Source organism: Barbatula barbatula (assembly GCF_947034865.1).
Source record: "Barbatula barbatula genome assembly, chromosome: 4".
NCBI lineage: Eukaryota > Metazoa > Chordata > Actinopteri > Cypriniformes > Nemacheilidae > Barbatula > Barbatula barbatula.
In genome coordinates, this window is record NC_136768.1 from 7890402 (window position 1) to 7912878 (window position 22477).

A 22477-nucleotide genomic window follows, 5' to 3' on the forward strand; every position below is an offset into this window, starting at 1 on the left:
ACAGAGGACCAGGTGGTTCGGGGTCAAGGCCAGGTTGTTAAGAAGTTGCATGCTTCTGCATTTTCCCCATGTCTCTAAAACGTAAAGCGCAAGACGAACACGCCTGGAGAACTGTCCCAGGTGTGCAGATCCCAGTGGCTCAGTGGTAAGAGCACTGACAGAGGACCAGGTGGTTCGGGGTTCAAGGCCAGGTTGTTAAGAGTTTGCATTCTTCCGCATTTTCCCCATGTCTCTAAAACGTAAAGCGCAAGACGAACACGCCTGGAGAACTGTCTCAAGTGTGCAGATCCGAGTGGCTCAGTGGTAAGAGCACTGACAGAGGACCAGGTGGTTCGGGGTTCAAGGCCAGGTTGTTAAGAGTTTGCATGGTTCTACATTTTCACCATGTCTCTAAAGCGTAAAGCGCAAGACGAACACGCCTGGAGAACTGTCTCAAGTGTGCAGATCCGAGTGGCTCAGTGGTAAGAGCACTGACAGAGGACCAGGTGGTTCGGGGTTCAAGGCCAGGTTGTTAAGAGTTTGCATGGTTCTACATTTTCACCATGTCTCTAAAACGTAAAGCGCAAGACGAACACGCCTGGAGAACTGTCTCAAGTGTGCAGGTCTCAGTGGCTCATAGGGTATGAGCACAGACCCTGAACCAGAAGGTTCAGGGTTCAAGGCCAGATGGCTGACCTGCACATCTTCACCGCAATCCGTAACATGCAGGGTGGCTCACCCATGTGTGAAGTACGTACTCCAAAAAAGGGTACCCATAGAAGGGGGGAAACACCGGAGCGTGTGTCTCCCCGAGATTCCGGAATGTGTAAACAGGGGGTTATGCACCAAATCTCAATATTGTTTGCGAAAAAAAAAATTAATGACCCTAAAAAAATTTTTTACCGAACCACCCCCCTCCATTCTTCATGCTGCGCCGCTCGAACCGATCAGCGGATGACATATCAATACCGCGGGAGAAATTAAAAAACCTCTCTTGCGGTAATGTGATGTCATCTGCCAATCGGTTCTTGCGAAGCCGCATGAAGTCAAACACACCTATTGACTATACTTACCTCCTCCAAGGTGCTGCTCCTCCTCCCTGGTGTCAGGCTCCTCCTCTCTGGGGTCAGTCTCCTCCTCTTGGTGCTGCAACAACTCCTTGGCTCAGGCTCCTCCTCCACTCTTTACCACCATTCGCATGCAGGTCAAAACCCTGGGCTCTTGATCTAGGGCCATTGCAGGTCTCCTGCAACACATAAGAAATGTCAGAACGCTCAAACAAGTCAGGCTTCAGTGCCACTTCTCATACCTCTGAGCCACTGGAGTCAGCATTTCATATTTTTCTCAATACCTTCATAAGACATGTTAAAGAGCCCTCAAACTTATGATACAGATGAAAGCTTCACTTGCGACAGCACTGCATTGATTTGTTTAGTAACTTTTTTGGCAGGAACAAAACAGATTCTAATAGTCATTTAAAAAATAATTATACGTATTTCCCTATGTTTTGACCTCAGTGGGATGTCTGACAATACATTTCATAAATGTTATTTATTTTTATTTGTTAATGGGTTTGGAGGTGGGGTGTTTGGCAAAGTGGATCCTTTCTGCCACAGTGACAGTTATATTAAGTTCAGTTTATGATCGCGTTATGTCCTCCACTATTTCCATACGAAAATGTATCTCGCGGGTTGAGAACCACCGGATTACCGGATGGCGTCAAACTGATGTTGTGAAAGAAGACTTCAACAGTGCTGGTCCAGAAGCACTTCCTGCTTTAGTTTTTTTACCCTTCGTTTTCACATATTTCATAACATCTTCTAGATTAATTTATCCAATTCAAAATGTTCTCTTGCTTGAATTTAGTTTTACCATTATTTGAGTCAAAACTGAACAAGCATTGTTTACATTTACAAATAGTCTATAGATATAAATTTAAATTAAACTAACCGTTGTTTGTTTTGCTTCTACTGCTATTTAGGCCATGTAAATATGAAATCAATAGTACCACAACAGAAGATAAATGTTCAAAATGTTTTGTTTGTCTAGTTTAAAGTTTGAAAATCCTAATTACACACATATATCTGACAATACGTACCAACTTATTACAACACATTACAACCAACGATATATTTAAATTATTATTAACCACTTTTAAAATGTAAACAAAAAGGTTTCAACTTTAATTATATATATGTGTGTATATATATATATATATATATATATATATATATATACGATTTAAAAAATAACCTTAATTACACAAATAAATGAAACCGGAAGTGCCTCTGGAATAGTGTTTACATCTTGCAAATGTCTTTAAGGTCCCGAGTGAAGCGACTTCCGACCTTGGCCTTGCCCAGACCGCCCAGAGCCCCAGTGTCATCCCAATACACCTGTCCCTCTAGCTTTTATTTTGTCTGAGTCAGCTGTGCAGCCATCATCTGTTCTCTCCTGCCTCTTTCTGAACCTTGGCCTAAGCATGGTTCCTGTCAGCCGGTCTCTCTGAGGGAGGTGACTTAATGGCTCACTCTCGTCAGGTCGAGTGGCTCAGGTCCAGGCGTGTGGGTATGAGAGAAAGAGAGAGAGCAGATGCCAAAGCCACAGGTCAGAGTGCCGGCAGTATTTTCTGCTGTAGCCCTCTTGGCAAGGTAACGCGCATGGACGGAATGCTGCTCTTAAAGGGATAGCTCAACCAAAACTTTTGATTTTCCAACATGCTTCAAAATATATTGTTTGTTCTGCAGAAGAAAGAAAGTCATACGGGTTTAATATGTCAAATAGGCGAGAAAATGATGACATAATTTTGGTTTTTGGGTGAACTACACCTTTAAATTTGTATATAAAATCAAATTATCTAATTAAAATAATTATTGTTTTGATAAATAACCACGTTATTTATGACACCACCAGGCAAGCGGGCCTGCAAAATTCTGCAGCTTTTATGAGAGCTCCTACAAAGGCCTCATTTTATGCTGATAGTCACGAAGTACCTTGCATGGTAACAGGTTTTACGTCACCCATTATGAAATTTTATGCATCTCACTGAACTTCAAACTAAAGCAGACCCACGCGTACCTGACGTGGACACAAACATCTGGTAACACTGATAGATCTGACAGTTCTTCACGCTTTTTTATCCTCTCTCATCATTGGTCAAAAGCTGATGAGAAAGGGGCTTTACCTCCTCAACAGCCAATGTTGTCATGGCCTCTAGGTTTCTGATGCTGGGCATTCTTCCAAAGCCTGCTCTTTCTTTTCACCTCTAATGCCAGTGCCAGCAGAGGCGATTAACAGCACGACTACATGTTTGTTCGATTCAACAACGATTCACAATTAAAAATAAATCGATTTGAAAGGTTATAAGTAAATATAATAACGTGATGTCATCGGAACAAAAAAGCGGAACCGCGCGAGAGAGCTGCAGCACCCGGTCCAGTTAGAGAGCGCACACATCGGAGATACACGATAAAACTTTTCCCAAAACCTGTCACTGTTTAGACTTAACAACATGATCATACTTCTGTAAATATGCAGTTTGTTAGCACATGCGCTGATCGAGACAAATACAGTAATATTGCCAAAACCACTTCTCTTGTGTGTATGACAGAGGATGTGTCAATTCGTGACTGACTGACGTTTAGCATGTGGCACTAACGAACCGCGTTTATTTACTATTATACACTTGCTTTAAAGGGGTCATATGACACGGCTAAAACGAATATTATCGTTTGTTTGAGATGTAATGCAGTGTTTACACACGATTCAAGGTTCATTATGCTGTGTTGTCCACATACCTTGCATGTTTGTATCTCCTCTTTGCTCCGCCTCTCTGAAACACGTGGACTAGACCCAGAGAGCAGTCTGGACGATGGGGCGGGGCAACACATTTCCCGCCCACTTCACTTTTCATTGGTTCATGATCAGAAAGAGCTTATCGGTGTAAAGCTTTTACAGCTTATTACATTTATTGACAACATTGTGACCCTATGCTATGCCTATTTATATGTGTTAAAACCGTAAACATGTACATTATTTACATTTATGCATTAGCAGAATCCATAGCGTCCAAGCTGTACGTTTTTACCAATGTGTGTGTTCCCTTGTTCCCATCTACCACTGAGCCACAAGAACACATAAATCCTGTTAACTATGCATGTACAGTATGAACAACTTATCTTGCAATATCAGTGTTGTCAATTATGTAAAGCGCAAGTAATATAATAAACGACTAAACTATTTCGATTCTGCATCTCTTTTATTTGTGTATCATTAAGTATTGAGCTGTGTGTCTAGGCATAGAAGTTGCTGTCAAGTGCAGATTCCCGGATGAAGAACAGCCTTTACCACAACATGTGCAATAAACGATCCCTATCAGGTTTTCTGACACAAACTTATTTTTTCTAAATACATACAGTAGGCCCATATCCACACTGCTCGAATATCACTTTCTATGCGGTAGCTTTTTGATGTAACCAGAACACTGTTTGTATTCGTGCGTATGACTTTCTTTAATGTTTGCTAGGAACCCCAAAATTGCTTTATTGTTGACATTTATACTAAATGAAACATTCCATATATTATCGTTGGTTCTATAATTGTCGCTGTTGTCTTCTTCCTCATTCAACTTGTCCAAAGCATCACACTTCTAATGAACCAATGCAAGTTGAAGTGTGTCGTACCGCCCCATCGTCCAAACTGCACTCTGGGGTACTTGAATTTTATACCAAGCTCATCCATCTGAAAAGCGAGGTGTGCTATAATTGTTAACCAGTGCGTAGTGATTGGTCGAAAACTGCATGCGTGTGACAGAAATGTAACTCCTCTTACCATATTTGGAACATCAGGTTCTTGCGTATACATTTGTGCGGTCTTAGTCAAATCAAACCACGAACTGACGCAGATTTGTGGGGGTGTGGTTACATGAGGCATTTCAGGCAGGTCTGGGTGAGCATTCGCTTTTAGATAGAATGCTTCTTTTGTTCCGACACTTTAAGTTTAAATGTCTAATACATGCATGGGCAACTTATAACACCAAAGACAGAAAAACACATATTCGCGCCATATGACACATTCAATGAATGGCTTCCGAGAGAAGCTTCTAATTATAAGCAGACTGTGATTCTTTTTTAGAACTAGAAGGTTCACATTATTTATTTATAATAATCATTTTAAGTTTGAAAGAGACTTAGAGTTCATAAGCAAAAGCATCTGTTCCATCGGACATCCTCTGAAATTAGGCTTTGAAGTTTATATTAAAATATGTTTGAACTTTAGGACCTATTCCTTACAATTTAAGTGAAATCTGAATCTGAACCTAAACCCAGATGAAAACACGATTTTAGAAGATTTGAAGAATGAAAATGCACCCTAAGGGTTCTTTACTTGCTCTCCATATTAGTTTTTTACATTAAATGTACTTGAAATGTAAACTTGAGGCTCAGTATCTTAAAACTGCTCAGAATGAAGATAGAACCTTATATTTCCAAGGTGACAATTTTTTTACATTTTAAGTGTGGAAAGGGATTTCTATGACATGTTTTGACACATTTCAAAACATCTATTAGCCTTCTGGACAGAACAATGTACAGCATTGAGTCACTCAAGTGTTGAGACCATAAAAATAATTGAAATTAACTATTTTTCACTATTACTATTATTATTATTAATAACCATAAATCCTTAAATACGAACCTGCCTTGAGCTTTCATTGTCAGATGATTTGTGCTCGTGTCAGCCAATCAAGAGACGTTACGATAACCATGGCAACAGCAATTACAGCATTCACCACACCTGTGACTTTCAGCCTCGCTGTGCAGCATCATGTTCTACTCCACAAACTTTGATCGTTTTTAAAGACGTTTATAGTGTTGAGAAATAATTGTTAAACGACAATGTACACGCTCGCGCATCAAAAAACAATGTTTCATGGGCGCACGTCATAACGGACCGCAGACGCGTGCCATCACGAAGTAGTGACAGAACTTACGACGCAGGCACAGTTTGCCAGTTTAACAGTTTACAGAAAGTATGTTTTGTTTATGTACTTGAAGAACCGAGCTTTATTTGACAAATGTCACGTTGTGTGTGTTACAGTAAATGTTTAATGAGTTATTTACATTCGCATTTTTTCTCTGACACTTAACGTTGCGTTAATCGTAACTCAAGAAAAACGGTGATCCATCAAAAATGACTCGTGGGACCTAACATAACAGGTAAGTATCAGTATACGAAAAGGTATTTTTCTTGTCTAACGGACGTGCACGGAGAGGCCTGCAACACCACACGTTTCAGGACACACGATCCAGACCACCAGTCTCAGGCCGGAAATGAAGGCGAACCATATATGGTTTAGCGCAGATCGCGCTCCCAACTGTTTTTGTAGCTTATGTTCTTATTTTCGCATGGATTTAGGTGATTTATGTACAATATCTCAAAATGCATGAACTATAATTTTTATGTAGTTATTATTATTTGCATTGTGCTAGATGTAATATTTGGGTAGTGTTCATAATATCTACATAATCAATATCTGTTCATTTTGAAACAAACACCTGGGCAGTGGACACAAACTATTACTTTCAATGTAAAATATACTTTATTTTGTCAGAATTAAATTTCTTACTTGATGTTCATTATTCATATATAAATAATAAATAACTGTTCAGTTTGTATAGACGTTTAATGGCAAATATACATTATTTTTCAGAATTCAAATAAATAGAAAATAAAGTCCTGCATTTCTTAAATGAACCAACATTTCAACAAACGCACTTAAACTGAACATATTTTAAACATTTTATAAGATGTATAGTATATGCATAATTGCAACAGAAATAAAAACACTTAGACATTAAGACTCTTCCTGGAATGAAAAAGCTAAAATGAGTCTTAAAATGTAAAGGGCTTCGTTTAATGGCAGATATACATTATTTTTCAGAATTCAAATAAATAGAAAATTAAGTCCTGCATTTCTTAAATGAACCAACATTTCAACAAACGCACTTAAACTGAACATATTTTAAACATTTTATAAGATGTATAGTATATGCATAATTGCAACAGAAATAAAAAACACTTAGACATTAAGACTCTTCCTGGAATGAAAAAGCTAAAATGAGTCTTAAAATGTAAAGGGCTTTCTGGAACCTTCCCCAAGAACACATGAGGGATTGAGAAAGAGCTTTCTTATGCAGCAACGTAGAAAACAAAAGATAGTGGTATGAGCACTAACACTAGACCAAAAGGTCCTGTGTTCAAAGCCCTGTAGTTGACCTGCCGAAAGAACACAGGACGGTGTGATGAAGAGCTTTCTTATGCAGCAACGAAGAAAACAAAAGTTACAATTACCAAGAGAACTGTCAGACATGTGCAGGACACAGTGGCTCAGTGGTGTGAGCACTAACACCAGCTCAGAAGGTCCTGTGTTCAAAGCCCTGTAGTTGACCTGCCGAAAGAACACAGGACGGTGTGATGAAGAGCTTTCTTATGCAGTAACGAAGAAAACAAAAGATACAATTACCAAGAGAACTGTCAGACATGTGCAGGACTCAGTGGCTCAGTGGTATGAGCGCTAACAACAGCTCAGAAGGTCCAGTGTTCAAAGCCTGGTGGTAGACCTTCCGCAAGAACACTGGAGGTTCTGATAAAGAACTTTCTTATGCAGCAACGAATGAAAACAAACGATAAAATTACCAAGAGAATTGTCAGACATGTGCAGGACTCAGTGGCTCAGTGGTATGAGCACTAACACTAGACCAGAAGGTCCAGTGTTCAAAGCCTGGTGGCTACCCTGCACATGTACGCTGGAGGAGGGTGGAGCAGAAGCAAGAGGAGGAGACTGATGACAAGGAGCTGGAGTAACAAGAGAGGTAAGTTGAGAGGGAGAAGGGAGGTAGAGAGAAGACAATGTGGAGGGTTATAGGTAGAGAGTCAGAGGGACAGAGAAAGAGACAGGGCCAGACAGGCAGAGGGACAGGTAGGGAGAGAGAAAGAGACAGGGCAGAGGAACATGGAAAGGCAGAGAGGTAGATAGAGGTAGATAGAGGTAGGGAAAGAGAAAGCGGGACGGGCCAGAAAGAGAGGTAGGCAAAGAGAAAGAGACAGGGCCAGACAGAAGGTAGGGAGAGAGAAAGAGGGAGGGGTAGGGAGAGAGAAAGAGGGAGGGGTAGGCAGAGAGAAAGAGACAGGGCCAGACAGAAGGTAGGGAGAGAGAAAGAGAGAGGGGTAGGGAAAGAAGCAGAGAGAAAGAGACAGGGGCAGACTGAAGGTGGGGAGAGTGAGGAAGAGACAGAGAAAGAGGGGCAGGGCCAGAAAGAGAGCTAGGCAAAGAGACAGGGCCAGACAGAAGGTAGGGAGAGACAAAGAGGGAGGGGTAGGGAAAGAGGCAGAGAGAAAGAGACAGGGCCAGACAGAAGGTGGGGAGAGTGAAGGGCCGGAGGAAGAGAAAGAGAGACAGGGCCAGAAAGAGAGGCAGGCAGAGAGACAGGGCCAGAAAGAGAGGTGGGCAGAGAGAAAGGGACAGGGCCAGAAAGAGAGCTAGGCAAAGAGACAGGGCCGAAAGAGAGGTAGGCAAAGAGACTAGAGACAGGGCCAGAAAGAGAGCTAGGCAAAGAGACAGGGCCGAAAGAGAGGTAGGCAGAGAGACTAGAGACAGGGCCAGAAAGAGAGCTAGGCAAAGAGACAGGGCCAGAAAGAGAGCTAGGCAGAGAGAAAGGGACAGGGCCGAAAGAGAGGTAGGCAGAGAGACTGTCATCTCCTCTTCACCTGGCACTGTCTCCTTCTCTCCGTCTCTCTCCCTACTTCTGTCACTCTGCGTCTCTCCCTCCATCTCCTCTTTTCTCTACCTGGCCCTGTCTCCTTCTAGCTTTCCAACTTCTCCGCTGTCTGGCCCTGTCTCTCTCCCTCCTCTTTCCCTACCTCTCTAGCCCTGTCTCTCTCCCTCCCTTCTCTTTCCCTACCTCTCTGGCCCTGTCTCTCTCCCTCCATCTCCTCTTTTCTCTAACTCCCTACCTCTCTGTCTGGCCCTGTCTCCTTCTAGCTTTCCACCTTCTCCTCTGTCTGGCCCTGTCTCTCTCCCTCCCTTTCTCTCTCCCTCCTTCTCTTCTCTTTCCCTACCTCTCTGGCCCTGTCTCTCTCCCTCCATCTCCTCTTTTCTCTAACTCCCTACCTCTCAGTCTGGCCCTGTCTCCTTCTAGCTTTCCACCTTCTCCTCTGTCTGGCCCTGTCTCTTTCCCTCCTTCTCTTCTCTCTCCCTCCCTCCCTCTCTTTCTGGCCCTGTCTTTTTCCCCTCCTTCTCTTCTCTCTCCCTAACTACCTGGCCCTGTCTTGATACTCTACCTTCTTGTCATCAGGCTCCTCCTCTTGTTTCTGCTCCACCCTCCAGCATACATGTGCAGGGTAGCCTCCAGGCTTTGAACACTGGACCTTCTGGTCTAGTGTTAGTGCTCATACCACTGAGCCACTGAGTCCTGCACATGTTTCACAATTCTCTTGGTAATTTTATCTTTATACATTTAAGGTTCTTTAGGAATATGAGACAATGCAGGGATTTGTATGTCGACGTTCCAATGCCGCAATGGCTTAGTGGTAGAACTCTCATGCTTTGTCCATGAAAGTTCATGTTCAAATCCTAGAGCTTCCATTCGGAATTTACCCCATGTATCTAAAACGTAAAGCACAAGACGTGCAGGTCTCAAGTGTGCAGATCCCAGTGGCTCAGTGGTAAGAGCACTGACAGAGGACCAGGTGGTTCAGGGTTCAAGGCCAGGTTGTTAAGAGGTTGCATGCCTCTTCATTTTCCCCATGTATCTAAAACGTAAAGCGCAAGACGAACACGCCTGGAGAACTGTCTAAAGAGTGCAGGTCACAGTGGCTCAGTGGTAAGAGCACTGACAGAGGACTAGGTGGTTCAGGGTTCAAGGCCAGGTTGTTAAGAGGTTGCATGCTTCTGCATTTTCCCCATGTCTCTAAAACGTAAAGCGCAAGACGAACACGCCTGGAGAACTGTCTCAAGTGTGCAGGTCACAGTGGCTCAGTGGTAAGAGCACTGACAGAGGATAAGGTGGTTCAGGGTTCAAGGCCAGCTTGTTAAGAGGTTGCATGCCTCTTCATTTTCCCCATGTATCTAAAACGTAAAGCGCAAGACGAACACGCCTGGAGAACTGTCTCAAATGTGCAGGTCTCAGTGGCTCAGTGGTAAGAGCACTGACAGAGGATCAGGTGGTTCAGGGTTCAAGGCCAGGTTGTTAAGAGTTGCATTCTTCTGCATTTTCCCCATGTCTCTAAAACGTAAAGCGCAAGACGAACACGCCTGGAGAACTGTCTCAAGTGTGCAGGTCACAGTGGCTCAGTGGTAAGAGCCCTGACAGAGGACAGGGTCGTTCAGGGTTCAAGGCCAGGTTGTTAAGAGTTTGCATTCTTCTGCATTTTCCCCATGTCTCTAAAACGTAAAGCGCAAGACGAACACGCCTGGAGAACTGTCTCAAGTGTGCAGATCCGAGTGGCTCAGTGGTAAGAGCACTGACAGAGGACCAGGTGGTTCGGGGTTCAAGGCCAGGTTGTTAAGAGTTTGCATGGTTCTACATTTTCACCATGTCTCTAAAGCGTAAAGCGCAAGACGAACACGCCTGGAGAACTGTTTCAAGTGTGCAGATCCGAGTGGCTCAGTGGTAAGAGCACTGACAGAGGACCAGGTGGTTCGGGGTTCAAGGCCAGGTTGTTAAGAGTTTGCATGGTTCTACATTTTCACCATGTCTCTAAAGCGTAAAGCGCAAGACGAACACGCCTGGAGAACTGTCTCAAGTGTGCAGGTCACAGTGGCTCAGTGGTAAGAGCACTGACAGAGGACCAGGTGGTTCAGGGTTCAAGGCCAGGTTGTTAAGAGGTTGCATGCCTCTTCATTTTCCCCATGTATCTAAAACGTAAAGCGCAAGACGAACACGCCTGGAGAACTGTCTAAAGAGTGCAGGTCACAGTGGCTCAGTGGTAAGAGCACTGACAGAGGACTAGGTGGTTCAGGGTTCAAGGCCAGGTTGTTAAGAGGTTGCATGCTTCTGCATTTTCCCCATGTCTCTAAAACGTAAAGCGCAAGACGAACACGCCTGGAGAACTGTCTCAAGTGTGCAGGTCACAGTGGCTCAGTGGTAAGAGCACTGACAGAGGATAAGGTGGTTCAGGGTTCAAGGCCAGCTTGTTAAGAGGTTGCATGCCTCTTCATTTTCCCCATGTATCTAAAACGTAAAGCGCAAGACGAACACGCCTGGAGAACTGTCTCAAATGTGCAGGTCTCAGTGGCTCAGTGGTAAGAGCACTGACAGAGGATCAGGTGGTTCAGGGTTCGAGGCCAGGTTGTTAAGAGTTGCATTCTTCTGCATTTTCCCCATGTCTCTAAAACGTAAAGCGCAAGACGAACACGCCTGGAGAACTGTCTCAAGTGTGCAGGTCACAGTGGCTCAGTGGTAAGAGCACTGACAGAGGACAGGGTCGTTCAGGGTTCAAGGCCAGGTTGTTAAGAGTTTGCATTCTTCTGCATTTTCCCCATGTCTCTAAAACGTAAAGCGCAAGACGAACACGCCTGGAGAACTGTCTCAAGTGTGCAGGTCACAGTGGCTCAGTGGTAAGAGCCCTGACAGAGGACAGGGTCGTTCAGGGTTCAAGGCCAGGTTGTTAAGAGTTTGCATTCTTCTGCATTTTCCCCATGTCTCTAAAACGTAAAGCGCAAGACGAACACGCCTGGAGAACTGTCTCAAGTGTGCAGGTCACAGTGGCTCAGTGGTAAGAGCCCTGACAGAGGACAGGGTCGTTCAGGGTTCAAGGCCAGGTTGTTAAGAGTTTGCATTCTTCTGCATTTTCCCCATGTCTCTAAAACGTAAAGCGCAAGACGAACACGCCTGGAGAACTGTCTCAAGTGTGCAGGTCTCAGTGGCTCATAGGGTATGAGCACAGACCCTGAACCAGAAGGTTCAGGGTTCAAGGCCAGATGGCTAACCTGCACATCTTCACCGTAATCCGTAACATGCAGGGTGGCTCACCCATGTGTGAAGTACGTACTCCATAAAAGGGTACCCATAGAAGGGGGGAAACACCGGAGCGTGTGTCTCCCCGAGATGCCGGAATGTGTAAACAGGGGGTTATGCGGCAAATCTCAATATTGTTTGCGAAAAAAAATAATAATGACCCTAAAAAAATATTTTACCGGACCACCCCCCTCCATTCTTCATGCGGCGCCGCTCGAACCAATCAGCGGACGAGATATCAGTACCGCGAGAGAAATTAAAAAACCTCTCTTGCGGTAATGTGATGTCATCTGCCAATCGGTTCTTGCGAAGCCGCATGAAGTCAAACACACCTATTGACTATACTTACCTCCTCCAAAGTGCTGCTCCTCCTCCCTGGTGTCAGCCTCCTCCTCTCTGGTGTCAGGCTCCTCCTCTTGGTGCTGCAACAACTCCTTGGCTCAGGCTCCTCCTCCACTCTTTACCACCATTCGCATGCAGGTCAACACCCTGGTCTCTTGATCTAGGCCCAGTGCAGGTCTCCTGCAACACATAAGAAATGTCAGAACACTCAAACAAGTCAGGCTTCAGTGCCACTTCTCATACCTCTGAGCCACTGGAGTCAGCATTTAATATTTTTCTTAATACCTTCATAAGAATTGTTAAAAAGCACTCAAATTTATTATACAGACACCAGATGAAAGCTGCAGATGGCACTGCATTGATTTAGTGGCGAAAATTTCAGTCATTTGTGTCAATAGATGGCTAGACAAAACAGATTCTAATATTCATTAAAAAAATTATAACTCTGGGGATTAGAAATACGCATTCCTCAGTGGGATGGCCAACATGAATTCCATTTATTTTATTCGTGACTGGGTTTTGCAGTGGGGTGTTTGGCAAACTGGATCCTTTCTGACACAGTGACAGGTTTATCAAACAGTCAAACCACCTGTATGCCAGCAGACAAATACTGAATTTATATATAAATCTGACTTTGAAATAGTACAAATACGCCTTCTTGTTCTTTTGCTTCACGTTATTGCCGTTTCTTTCCGCTACAGACGCATAGCTTCGTTTTGAAGCCATGGCCATATGTAAAGACGCACCATCAAACATCATCACCTGCGCACTGCATGATGTCCGAGTATGTCACACAGTAATTAAATAAATTAAGTATTAAAAAGGAAATTTCCAAATGATTCCTGTAAAGTTTTTGACAGAACAATCTGCGTCTACATCAAATCTGTTTACATTAGTGTTTTTGATTCGGTACTCAAATCAAGGGTTTCAGGGGCCCTAGACAACTTGCATTGTTTGAAGGTGAGTAAATGAGTTTTCATTTTTGCATGAATTATCCCTTTAAGCAAGAGTTTTGCTTTTTCTATAATTCAATCAAATTGCTGTTATTATCATAACAATGAGGATACATCTGTCTTATGCTATTTTAGATTATGGACCTAACATTATGAAATTTGATGCATCTCACTGAACTTCAAACTAAAGCAAGGACCCAAGTGTACCTGACGTGGACACAAACATCTGGTAACACTGATAGATCTGACAGTTCTTCACGCTTTTTTATCCTCTCTCATCATTGGTCAAAAGCTGATGAGAAAGGGGCTTTACCTCCTCAACAGCCAATGTTGTCATGGCCTCTAGGTTTCTGATGCTGGGCATTCTTCCAAAGCCTGCTCTTTCTTTTCACCTCTAATGCCAGTGCCAGCAGAGGCGATTAACAGCACGACTACATGTTTGTTCGATTCAACAACGATTCACAATTAAAAATAAATCGATTTGAAAGGTTATAAGTAAATATAATAACGTGATGTCATCGGAACAAAAAAAGCGGAACCCCGCGAGAGAGCTGCAGCACCCGGTCCAGTTAGAGAGCGCACACATCGGAGATACACGATAAAACTTTTCCCAAAACCTGTCACTGTTTAGACTTAACAACATGATCATACTTCTGTAAATATGCAGTTTGTTAGCACATGCGCTGATCGAGACAAATACAGTAATATTGCCAAAACCACTTCTCTTGTGTGTATGACAGAGGATGTGTCAATTCGTGACTGACTGACGTTTAGCATGTGGCACTAACGAACCGCGTTTATTTACTATTATACACTTGCTTTAAAGGGGTCATATGACACGGCTAAAACGAATATTATCGTTTGTTTGAGATGTAATGCAGTGTTTACACACGATTCAAGGTTCATTATGCTGTGTTGTCCACATACCTTGCATGTTTGTATCTCCTCTTTGCTCCGCCTCTCTGAAACACGTGGACTAGACCCAGAGTGCAGTCTGGACGATGGGGCGGGGCAACACATTTCCCGCCCACTTCACTTTTCATTGGTTCATGATCAGAAAGCGCTTATCGGTGTAAAGCTTTTACAGCTTATTACATTTATTGACAACATTGTGACCCTATGCTATGCCTATTTATATGTGTTAAAACCGTAAACATGTACATTATTTACATTTATGCATTAGCAGAATCCATAGCGTCCAAGCTGTACGTTTTTACCAATGTGTGTGTTCCCTTGTTCCCATCTACCACTGAGCCACAAGAACACATAAATCCTGTTAACTATGCATGTACAGTATGAACAACTTATCCTGCAATATCAGTGTTGCCAATTATGTAAAGCGCAAGTAATATAATAAACGACTAAACTATTTCGATTCTGCATCTCTTTATTTGTGTATCATTAAGTATTGAGCTGTGTGTCTAGGCATAGAAGTTGCTGTCAAGTGCAGATTCCCGGATGAAGAACAGCCTTTACCATAACATGTGCAATAAACGATCCCTATCAGGTTTTCTGACACAAACTTATTTTTTCTAAATACATACAGTAGGCCTATATCCACACTGCTCGAATATCACTTTCTATGCGGTAGCTTTTTGATGTAACCAGAACACTGTTTGTATTCGTGCGTATGACTTTCTTTAATGTTTGCTAGGAACCCCAAAATTGCTTTATTGTTGACATTTATACTAAATGAAACATTCCATATATTATCGTTGGTTCTATAATTGTCGCTGTTGTCTTCTTCCTCATTCAACTTGTCCAAAGCGTCACACTTCTAATGAACCAATGCAAGTTGAAGTGTGTCGTACCGCCCCATCGTCCAAACTGCACTCTGGGGTACTTGAATTTTATACCAAGCTCATCCATCTGAAAAGCGAGGTGTGCTATAATTGTTAACCGTAGTGATTGGTCAAAAACTGCATGCGTGTGACAGAAATGTAACTCCTCTTACCATATTTGGAACATCAGGTTCTTGCGTATACATTTGTGCGGTCTTAGTCAAATCAAACCACGAACTGACGCAGATTTGTGGGGGTGTGGTTACATGAGGCATTTCAGGCAGGTCTGGGTGAGCATTCGCTTTTAGATAGAATGCTTCTTTTGTTCCGACACTTTAAGTTTAAATGTCTAATACATGCATGGGCAACTTATAACACCAAAGACAGAAAAACACATATTCGCGCCATATGACACATTCAATGAATGGCTTCCGAGAGAAGCTTCTAATTATAAGCAGACTGTGATTCTTTTTTAGAACTAGAAGGTTCATATTATTTATTTATAATAATCATTTTAAGTTTGAAAGAGACTTAGAGTTCATAAGAAAAAGCATCTGTGCCATCGGACATCCTCTGAAATTAGGCTCTGAAGTTTATATTAAAATATGTTTGAACTTTAGGACCTATTCCTTACAATTTAAGTGAAATCTGAATCTAACCCTAAACCCAGATGAAAACACGATTTTAGAAGATTTGAAGAATGAAAATGCACCCTAAGGGTTCTTTACTTGCTCTCCATATTAGTTTTTTACATTAAATGTACTTGAAATGTAAACTTGAGGCTCAGTATCTTAAAACTGCTCAGAATGAAGATAGAACCTTATATTTCCAAGGTGACAATTTTTTTTTACATTTTAAGTGTGGAAAGGGATTTCTATGACATGTTTTGACACATTTCAAAACATCTATTAGCCTTCTGGACAGAACAATGTACAGCATTGAGTCACTCAAGTGTTGAGACCATAAAAATAATTGAAATTAACTATTTTTCACTATTACTATTATTATTATTATTAATAACCATAAATCCTTAAATACGAACCTGTCTTCTGTTTCATTGTCAGATGATTTGTGCTGTGTGCTCGTGTCAGCCAATCAAGAGACGTTACGATAACCATGGCAACAGCAATTACAGCATTCACCACACCTGTGAGTTTCAGCCTTGCTGTGCAGCATCATGTTCTACTCCACAAACTTTGATCGTTTATAAAGACGTTTATAGTGTTGAGAAATAATTGTTAAACGACAATGTACACGCTCGCGCATCAAAAACAATGTTTCATGGGCGCACGTCATAACGGACCGCAGACGCGTGCCATCACGAAGTAGTGACAGAACTTACGACGCAGGCACAGTTTGCCAGTTTAACAGTTTACAGAAAGTATGTTTTGTTTATGTACTTGAAGAACCGAGCTTTATTTGACAAATGTCACGTTGTGTGTGTTACAGTAAATGTTTAATGAGTTATTTACATTCGCATTTTTTCTCTGACACTTAACGTTGCGTTAATCGTAACTCAAGAAAAACGGTGATACATCAAAAATGACTCGTGGGACCTAACATAACAGGTAAGTATCAGTATACGAAAAGGTATTTTTCTTGTCTAACGGACGTGCACGGAGAGGCCTGCAACACCACACGTTTCAGGACACACGATCCAGACCACCAGTCTCAGGCCGGAAATGAAGGAACCATATATGGTTTAGCGCAGATCGCGCTCCCAACTGTTTTTGTAGCTTATGTTCTTATTTTCGCATGGATTTAGGTGATTTATGTACAATATCTCAAAATGCATGAACTATAATTTTTATGTAGTTATTATTATTTGCATTGTGCTAGATGTAATATTTGGGTAGTGTTCATAATATCTACATAATCAATATCTGTTCATTTTGAAACAAACACCTGGGCAGTGGACACAAACTATTACTTTCAATGTAAAATATACTTTATTTTGTCAGAATTAAATTTCTTACTTGATGTTCATTATTCATATATAAATAATCAATAACTGTTCAGTTTGTATAGACGTTTAATGGCAAATATACATTATTTTTCAGAATTCAAATAAATAGAAAATAAAGTCCTGCATTTCTTAAATGAACCAACATTTCAACAAACGCACTTAAACTGAACATATTTTAAACATTTTATAAGATGTATAGTATATGCATAATTGCAACAGAAATAAAAAACATTTAGACATTAAGACTCTTCCTGGAATGAAAAAGCTAAAATGAGTCTTAAAATGTAAAGGGCTTTCTGGAACCTTCCCCAAGAACACATGAGGGATTGAGAAAGAGCTTTCTTATGCAGCAACGTAGAAAACAAAAGATAGTGGTATGAGCACTAACACTAGACCAAAAGGTCCTGTGTTCAAAGCCCTGTAGTTGACCTGCCGAAAGAACACAGGACGGTGTGATGAAGAGCTTTCTTATGCGGCAACGAAGAAAACAAAAGATACAATTACCAAGAGAACTGTCAGACATGTGCAGGACACAGTGGCTCAGTGGTGTGAGCACTAACACCAGCTCAGAAGGTCCAGTGTTCAAAGCCTGGTGGTAGACCTTCCGCAAGAACACAGGAGGTTGTGATAAAGAGCTTTCTTATGCAGCAACGAAGAAAACAAACGATAAAATTACCAAGAGAATTGTCAGACATGTGCAGGGCTCAGTGGCTCAGTGGTATGAGCACTAACACTAGACCAGAAGGTCCTGTGTTCAAAGCCCTGTAGTTGACCTGCCGAAAGAACACAGGACGTTGTGATGAAGAGCTTTCTTATGCAGCAACGAAGAAAACAAAAGATACAATTACCAAGAGAACTGTCAGACATGTGCAGGACTCAGTGGCTCAGTGGTATGAGCGCTAACAACAGCTCAGAAGGTCCAGTGTTCAAAGCCTGGTGGTAGACCTTCCGCAAGAACACTGGAGGTTCTGATAAAGAGCTTTCTTATGCAGCAACGGATGAAAACAAACGATAAAATTACCAAGAGAATTGTCAGACATTTGCAGGACTCAGTGGCTCAGTGGTATGAGCGCTAACAACAGCTCAGAAGGTCCAGTGTTCAAAGCCTGGTGGTAGACCTTCCGCAAGAACACTGGAGGTTCTGATAAAGAGCTTTCTTATGCAGCAACGGATGAAAACAAACGATAAAATTACCAAGAGAATTGTCAGACATGTGCAGGACTCAGTGGCTCAGTGGTATGAGCACTAACACTAGACCAGAAGGTCCAGTGTTCAAAGCCTGGTGGCTACCCTGCACATGTACGCTGGAGGGTGGAGCAGAAGCAAGAGGAGGAGACTGATGACAAGGAGCTGGAGTAACAAGAGAGGTAAGTTGAGAGGTAGAGAGAAGACAATGTGGAGGGTTATAGGTAGAGAGTCAGAGGGACAGAGACAGGTAGAGAAAGAGACAGGGCCAGACAGGCAGAGGGACAGGTAGGGAGAGAGAAAGAGACAGGGCAGAGGAACATGGAAAGGCAGAGAGGTAGATAGAGGTAGGGAAAGAGAAAGCGGGACAGGGCCAGAAAGAGAGGTAGGCAAAGAGACAGGGCCAGACAGAAGGTGGGGAGAGTGAAGGGCCGGAGGAAGAGAAAGAGAGGTAGGCAGAGAGACAGGGCCAGAAAGAGAGGTAGGCAGAGAGACAGGGCCAGAAAAAGAGGTAGGCAGAGAGAAAGGGACAGGGCCAGAAAGAGAGGTAGGCAGAGAGACAGGGCCAGAAAAAGAGGTAGGCAGAGACAGGGCCGAAAGAGAGGTAGGCAGAGAGACTAGAGACAGGGCCAGACAGAAGGTGGGGAGAGTGAAGGGCCGGAGAAAGAGAAAGAGAAAGAGGGACAGGGCCAGAAAGAGAGGTAGGCAAAGAGACAGGGCCAGAAAGAGTGGTAGGCAGAGAGACAGGGCCAGAAAGAGAGCTAGGCAAAGAGACAGGGCCAGAAAAAGAGGTAGGCAGAGAGACTAGAGACAGGGCCAGACAGAAGGTGGGGAGAGTGAAGGGCCGGAGAAAGAGAAAGAGGGACAGGGCCAGAAAGAGTGGTAGGCAGAGAGACAGGGCCAGAAAGAGAGCTAGGCAAAGAGACAGGGCCAGAAAAAGAGGTAGGCAGAGAGACTCTGTCTTTCTGGCCCTCTTTCTCTTTCCCTACCTGTCTCTCATCTCCTCTTCACCTCTCTGTCTGGCACTGTGTCCGTCTCTCTCCCTACCTCTCTCTGTCTCTCCATCTCCTCTTTTCTCTACCTCCCTACCTCTCTGTCTGGCCCTGTCTCCTTCTAGCTTTCCACCTTCTCCTCTGTCTGGCCCTGTCTCTCTCCCTCCCTCCCTTCTCTTTCCTTACCACTCTGGCCCTGTCTCTCTCCCTCCATCTCCTCTTTTCTCTAGCTCCCTACCTCTCTGTCTGGCCCTGTCTCCTTCTAGCTATCCACCTTCTCCTCTGTCTGGCCCTGTCTCTCTCCCTCCCTTCTCTTTCCATACCACTCTGGCCCTGTCTCTCTCCCTCCATCTCCTCTTTTCTCTAACTCCCTACCTCTCAGTCTGGCCCTGTCTCCTTCTAGCTTTCCACCTTCTCCTCTGTCTGGCCCTGTCTCTTTCCCTCCTTCTCTTCTCTCTCCCTCCCTCTCTTTCTGGCCCTGTCTTTTTCCCCTCCTTCTCTTCTCTCTCCCTAACTACCTAGCCCTGTCTTGATACTCTACCTTCTTGTCATCAGGCTCCTCCTCTTGTTTCTGCTCCACCCTCCAGCATACATGTGCAGGGTAGCCTCCAGGCTTTGAACACTGGACCTTCTGGTCTAGCGTTAGTGCTCATACCACTGAGCCACTGAGTCCTGCACATGTTTCACAATTCTCTTGGTAATTTTATCTTTATACATTTAAGGTTCTTTAGGAATATGCGACAATGAAGGGAAAAATGTATGTCGAAGCTCCAATGCCGCAGTGGCTTAGTGGTAGAACTTGCATGCTTTGTCCATGAAAGTTCATGTTCAAATCCTAGAGCTTCCATTCGGAATTTACCCCATGTATCTAAAACGTAAAGCACAAGACGTGCAGGTCTCAAGTGTGCAGGTCTCAGTGGCTCAGTGGTAAGAGCACTGACAGCGGATCAGGTGGTTCAGGGTTCAAGACCAGGTTGTTAAGAGGTTCCATGCCTCTTCATTTTCCCCATGTATCTAAAACGTAAAGCGCAAGACGAACACGCCTGGAGAACTGTCTCAAATGTGCAGGTCTCAGTGGCTCAGTGGTAAGAGCACTGACAGAGGATCAGGTGGTTCAGGGTTCAAGGCCAGGTTGTTAAGAGTTTGCATTCTTCTGCATTTTCCCCATGTCTCTAAAACGTAAAGCGCAAGACGAACACGCCTGGAGAACTGTCTCAAGTGTGCAGGTCACAGTGGCTCAGTGGTAAGAGCACTGACAGAGGATAAGGTGGTTCAGGGTTCACGACCAGGTTGTTAAGAGGTTGCATGCTTCTGCATTTTCCCCATGTAGCTAAAACGTAAAGCGCAAGACGAACACGCCTGGAGAACTGTCTCAAGTGTGCAGGTCACAGTGGCTCAGTGGTAAGAGCACTGACAGAGGATAAGGTGGTTCAGGGTTCAAGGCCAGCTTGTTAAGAGGTTGCATGCTTCTGCATTTTCCCCATGTCTCTAAAACGTAAAGCGCAAGACGAACACGCCTGGAGAACTGTCTCAAGTGTGCAGGTCACAGTGGCTCAGTGGTAAGCGCACTGACAGAGGACCAGGTGGTTCAGGGTTCACGGCCAGGTTGTTAAGAGGTTGCATGCTTCTGCATTTTCCCCATGTAGCTAAAACGTAAAGCGCAAGACGAACACGCCTGGAGAACTGTCACAAGTGTGCAGGTCTCAGTGGCTCAGTGGTAAGAGCACTGACAGCGGATAAGGTGGTTCAGGGTTCAAGACCACGTTGTTAAGAGGTTCAATGCCTCTTCATTTTCCCCATGTATCTAAAACGTAAAGCGCAAGACGAATACGCCTGGAGAACTGTCTCAAATGTGCAGGTCTCAGTGGCTCAGTGGTAAGAGCACTGACAGAGGATCAGGTGGTTCGGGGTTCAAGGCCAGGTTGTTAAGAGTTTGCATTCTTCTGCATTTTCCCCATGTCTCTAAAACGTAAAGCGCAAGACGAACACGCCTGGAGAACTGTCTCAAGTGTGCAGGTCTCAGTGGCTCATAGGGTATGAGCACAGACCCTGAACAAGGCCAGATGGCTGACCTGCACATCTTCACCGTAATCCGTAACATGCAGGGTGGCTCACCCATGTGTGAAGTACGTACTCCATAAAAGGGTACCCATAGAAGGGGGGAAACACCGGAGCGTGTGTCTCCCCGAGATGCCGGAATGTGTAAACAGGGGGTTATGCGGCAAATCTCAATATTGTTTGCGGAAAAAAAAAATAATGACCCTAAAAAATTATTTTACCGGACCACCCCCCTCCATGCGGTGCCGCTCGAACCAATCAGCGGACGAGATATCAGTACCGCGAGAGAAATTAAAAAACCTCTCTTGCGGTAATGTGATGTCATCTGCCAATCGGTTCTTGCGAAGCCGCATGAAGTCAAACACACCTATTGACTATACTTACCTCCTCCAAAGTGCTGCTCCTCCTCCCTGGTGTCAGCCTCCTCCTCTCTGGTGTCAGGCTCCTCCTCTTGGTGCTGCAACAACCCCTTGGCTCAGGCTCCTCCTCCACTCTTTACCACCATTCGCATGCAGGTCAACACCCTGGTCTCTTGATCTAGGGCCAGTGCAGGTCTCCTGCAACACATAAGAAATGTCAGAACACTCAAACAAGTCAGGCTTCAGTGCCACTTCTCAGACCTCTGAGCCACTGGAGTCAGCATTTAATATTTTTCTTAATACCTTCATAAGAATTGTTAAAAAGCCCTCAAATTTATTATACAGACACCAGATGAAAGCTGCAGATGGCACTGCATTGATTTAGTGGCGAAAATTTCAGTCATTTGTGTCAATAGATGGCTAGACAAAACAGATTCTAATATTCATTAAAAAAATTATAACTCGGGGGATTAGAAATACGCATTCCTCAGTGGGATGGCCAACATAAATTCCATTTATTTTATTCGTGACTGGGTTTTGCAGTGGGGTGTTTGGCAAACTGGATCCTTTCTGACACAGTGACAGGTTTATCAAACAGTCAAACCACCTGTATGCCAGCAGACAAATACTGAATTTATATATAAATCTGACTTTGAAATAGTACAAATACGCCTTCTTGTTCTTTTGCTTCACGTTATTGCCGTTTCTTTCCGCTACAGACGCATAGCTTCGTTTTGAAGCCATGGCCATATGTAAAGACGCACCATCAAACATCATCACCTGCGCACTGCATGATGTCCGAGTATGTCACACAGTAATTAAATAAATTAAGTATTAAAAAGGAA

The 22477-nt window shown here is 43.5% G+C and overlaps 2 long non-coding RNA genes across 2 annotated transcripts in view; both read right to left on the reverse strand.

Moving 5' to 3' along the window:
* LOC306892874 overlaps positions 1 to 22477 on the reverse strand; it is a 30319-nt gene that overhangs the window by 6729 nt on the left and 1113 nt on the right. The window contains exon 2 of the long non-coding RNA XR_013786512.1: positions 1053 to 1225. This is a non-coding gene — a long non-coding RNA (uncharacterized lncRNA). The remainder of the gene's footprint in view (positions 1 to 1052; positions 1226 to 22477) is intronic.
* Positions 6645 to 14277, reverse strand: LOC306892873. Its single transcript, XR_013786511.1, has 5 exons — positions 14219 to 14277; positions 12346 to 12518; positions 7330 to 7426; positions 6985 to 7254; positions 6645 to 6752 (listed from the first exon to the last, which is right to left on the reverse strand). It is a non-coding gene; the product is annotated as an uncharacterized lncRNA (long non-coding RNA).